Source organism: Hevea brasiliensis, chromosome 14 (genome assembly GCF_030052815.1).
Source record: "Hevea brasiliensis isolate MT/VB/25A 57/8 chromosome 14, ASM3005281v1, whole genome shotgun sequence".
In the NCBI taxonomy this organism is placed as follows: Eukaryota; Viridiplantae; Streptophyta; class Magnoliopsida; order Malpighiales; family Euphorbiaceae; genus Hevea; species Hevea brasiliensis.
In genome coordinates, this window is record NC_079506.1 from 83170145 (window position 1) to 83175117 (window position 4973).

General features: G+C 27.9%; 1 long non-coding RNA gene across 2 annotated transcripts; it reads left to right on the forward strand.

The window, feature by feature from the left end:
* Positions 1-519: 519 nt before the first annotated feature.
* On the forward strand, positions 520-3723 carry LOC110649776 (uncharacterized). Of its 2 annotated transcripts, XR_002493821.2 has the most exons (3): positions 535-691; positions 778-857; positions 3437-3723. It is a non-coding gene; the product is annotated as an uncharacterized LOC110649776 (long non-coding RNA). The 2 variants fall into 2 exon arrangements; XR_002493820.2 differs by having other exon boundaries at positions 520-857.
* Positions 3724-4973: the final 1250 nt, after the last annotated feature.

Genomic DNA, 4973 nt, shown 5'->3' on the forward strand with positions numbered 1-4973 from the left:
ATGATTTAATTTTTTTTTTAATTTTGATCTAAATTATATATATGTATAAAATTGCATCCATGGATGAATATGAAATTAGCAGTGTGGAATTTTAATCACTAAAAGAATACATATAACAATTTGTAACTTTTTTAATCTAAGTGAGAAAAATAGCCTTATTTACATTCATAAGAAAATTATAATTTTTCGAATTTAATGAAATATTGAGGATTAATTCATTCGATCTTTAAAGTTGAATTAAGAGTGTTTTGTATTATTGTTAAAATTACTGTTAAGATTTTTTTTATTTTATTTTATTTTTATAATTTAGATTTTTAATTTAAAATTTTATAATATTAGAAACAATTACAATAATTAAATTAATTAAAAATAAAATTTAATATGTGTTGATCATAAAATAATAAAATAATTTTTTAAAAATATTTTTAAATAATATACTTAAAATAAAAAAAAAAAAGCTTTTTTTAACCATAAATTCAATGCGAAACGTGGCCTAACAGAGTTGAGGATAAGCAAAGCGCGAGAACTCAAAAATATTAAGAATAAGCTCTATACCACAAAAAAAAATCCTTGCTGACTCCAGAGACATTAGAGTCTCTTCTTGTTCTTGCAACCTCTACCCTCTTCACTCAAAAACTTGCAAACTTCGCCTTCCCTTTATCATACATTGTCTCCCAACTCCTTTACTCAGGTCCTCCCTCTCCATATATACTTGTATCTGAGAAGTTTATATATAGTCTTACATGGGTTTAATTTATTTTGTTGTGTACTGCAAAGGTATCATGGTTCGTTTCCTTGCTGTAGAAGAGGCATTTAGTTTATTGTTCGGGCTGAGCAATCATTGGCTCAACCTCAAGGTCTGTTCTGTGTTTGATTAATTGCCTGATTCTCTACTATGAACGATGTCATTGTTAATCATGGGCATTTGGCTTAGCCTACTGTGAATTCTGCAATTCTTATTGTTTTCATTTGTGTTTCCTTTTAGGAAAATTTTACTTTATTGATATATGGGTTGCTTATAGACTGAAATTTCTTTCTATATAGTGGCTTAATTTGTCAACTGCAGGTATTTCACTTCAATTCAAGAGAATTTCAGGAAAATGTTATCCTTTGGCAATTCAAAATGCTTCTTAATTTTTTTGAGTGCCATTGGCATATATATGCCTGATGTTTTGATGGGTAAGTTATGAATAATTATTTTCTAGATGGTGCAGGATCCACTACAGGTCACCTGCACAAGAGAAAACAAAACTCTCTTCAGTCTAGTTGTTCACAAAAGAGACATAAGATCAATTCACACTGCTGCAATTAAATTCAACTAAATGGTAGAAAAGACTGAAAGATACCTTTCTTGCATCCTTATCAACATCAAATATAACCTAAGTTACTCATACTTGTTGCCTACAGAAGAAAATCAGTTTCCAAGAATATTTTTTGATGGTAAATATTTGTGGTAGACATTAATATTTTATCTTGATTGGAATATGAATTATCATAATATAGTTATATTATTCAATTTCCTTAATGGCAAAAAAAAAAATCTTTCTGGAAACAAAAATTTAAATTATATTATGCTTCTATTTTGTTTAATTTTATCGATCTTTGCAATTATATCCAGGAGATGCCAATTGATAGCTGTCTGTGTGATTGCTGTCAGCATATATGCACTATAGTTAAAGTGTTAGTTGCAAGTGTAATCACTTAATACATGTATATATTTTGCAATAATAAAGGTTATTTTATTTTTAATGTTCAATCTATTTTTAATGAATATTAATTAATAAAAATAAGTCCATGAGACTTATATGCATAGCAATGAAAATAATAATGTTATTATAATTATGAGATTCCGACTGTATTATAGCATTGTTTCAGAAATTATCCTAGTCAATGTTATATTGAGACTAGACATTACTATAACTGTTAAGATCAATACACGTTACATTCTTTCCTTTGTGAAAGGAAGTAACAATTTTTATTAAGCTGAGGTATATAAAATACCTAGAACCAATATGTAAGTACTTGTGGTGATAAGTTTACTGAACTGACCATTCCATATGAAAGTTTACCTGTATCTATGAAAAGACTCACGTGATAGTCGTGTAAGTGATTCTTAGACTTAAGACATTAAGTTATCTTATATAGGAATTAATGTATTTTGATACTGGTCATATGTAATTCTATATAACGATAACAAATGTGACAGCAGTTGGATACGGTATGAACTATATGAAGATATTTAATTGTTTAGATAGAATTCATCACCCTAGGTAGTTAGAGAAAAATATTTCAATTATTTTTAACCAGTATAGATTGTTAAATTCTTGCGCAAAATAAAATAAGATTAAGATTTTATTTAATAATCAATCATACTGGGGGGATAGAAATGATTTATATATAGCAGACGCATTTCATGCATCAATGTATAAATCAAATATTATGATAAGAGGATATTAATTACACTGACGGACTAATTACAAAAAGATTAGTTAAATCCCTTTGACAAGTTCTAATATTTGTGCAATAATAAGGTTGTGGAATGCTACATTTGTGCACCGAAAACCTATATGCACAATGTGGATTACAATGACAAAAAGCAAAATGCATTTGGGATTGCCAAACCATTGCATCAGCAATTAGTTGGGTTTAAAATACCTGCTATCTTTCTTAACCTCTTTGGCAATCATAAATGATGGAAATCAAATGCTGCTTTTCATTACATGATTGAAATTATTAGTTACATATATAGACTATTGTGGAGAAATGCATTTGAAAGATATTAATGGCTGCTCAAAATTACTATATTTCATGAAGTACAACACTTCTAAAAAGTTAAGAATAACCAAGTAATATTATGATATAAATAGTAATGGATTCTACTGTGGTTCAACCACAACAATTGAAGAGTAGATCTCACATAATTATCCCACTTGTAAATTAATACTAACCATACTTACTGTCATGATTAATCTTTCTTGTTATGACTATATTTATGTCATATTAACCAATAGGTGCTACGATATAATTTCAAATATTAGGACATGAAGTGGAAAATATTATTAACGCAGGTTGTGTATGTAAAAATTTCATAAGGTCTTTTTTAGGGGAGATTTGCCAAATTTTCAGTAGATCCAATAAATTCCTTGTTTTGTTTTGTATATGTAAATAACCTTATATGCGCGTTCAATACCCTACTCACATATAGATTGAGAGGGTACTCAATTTTCTTGCTGGATGGTTTGGAATTGCATCCTCCATTTGTCAGCATGGATAGATTGAATTGTTAATATATTTGTATAAAGCTACTGAATAACAAGTGAAGTATTATTGTCTATTTATATTTTTACATATATATATTTTTTTATGTGGCAAGTTGCTATGTTGTTTAACTATCACTAGCCAATGCCATTATCTGTTTGTCTTTATTTGTTAACAGGTTGCATCCTTCTGACATTTGTTCTGAGAAGATCACGTCCAATCTTCAATGAAAAGCTGAATGTATAGTGATGCTGTTGGAAGAGCATCTCCATAGAGATAAAAGACTTCTACTGGACTCAGTTTTAAGTAATAATATAACTTTTCTACGACTGAAAATGAAACATGTAATTCAAACAAGTTGAAACAAACAGGATATTACTTGTTTTAATGAATAATGTGAAGTCTGTTGATGTTGATGAAATTGTTAGACGATAAAATCTCAATGGAACTTGATTGATTTGGAAATTTTCGAAGTTTCTTTTAACAGGAGCCTTGAATGCCTTGTATTGAGGTGGGATTGTTAATATTCAAGGGATACTGCAATTTTTATTAAAATGTATGCTTCCTAATCAAATTGCCTTTTATTTTTTCAATTTTTTTATGCAAAAACACTCTACTTTGGGATGAGATCATGACATTCCTCCTGATGATTGCTTGGGAGAAAAAGGTTGCTGTGCTCTGCGGTGCATTTTTGTGCCATCTGAAGAAGCTTCCATAATACAAACCGCCATAGTTGATTTGGCATATCTCATTGTACGGGGCTCCATTTCACCTGCATATCACAGAGAGATTCGTCAATAAAAAATACTTGTGTATGAGTTGTGTATGCATGTGTATATGTAAATTGGTACTGATTTATCTGAGCAATACTAACGTTATTTAAATTTGTGTTTCCTTAAGTGATCGAGGCTTGGTCGAGAACTTCTCCCCCACAAGCTTTTTAAGGCGACCCATATGAGGAAGGACACCTCATATCTCGTCGGTGCACAAGCTTTTCAAGGAAGAATTATTATTGGTCCCTCCATCCACTTTAATTTATTACTTTTAAAAGTAATTTTATTTAAAATTATTTATCATTTTAAAAATATTAAGGAGTATTAATATTTTATTATATTTTGATAATTTTTAATTGCTTTTTTTTTACAATAAATAAAAAAAAACTTGAAGACAAATAAAAGTAGACGGATAAAGTAACTGAACAGGGATTCATTTGCTTTATGAATTCAGTAATCATTAATAATTAAATTTAAAACCATAAAATTGAGTCAATTAATTTTCAATTTGACAATATATATATATATATATATATATATATATATATATATATATATATATATATATATATATATATGTATGTATATATTCAAAATTGTAATACACGTGCCTTAAGCAAGTTAGAAACGTAAATTTAAAATAACAGATTAAATTATTATCTTTAAATAAATTATTACTTAATCCTTAAGGTTTTATAAAAATAATAAGAAAATCTTTATATTTTTTCAAGAATTGAAGAAAAAAATCAAAGCATTTTGTTTTTAAAAAAATATATTTACAGGTTTGGAACTTTTTAATATATGTTGGATTTATTGATTTTGAGTTTCAATTTTAGGGTGAGATATATTGAGAGATATAAAAAAAAAATTGACGGTAATTTTTTTTTTTTGTTATTATTGTTGTTATTTTGAAAGTGTGGAGATAGAGGAGAAAGGAGAAGA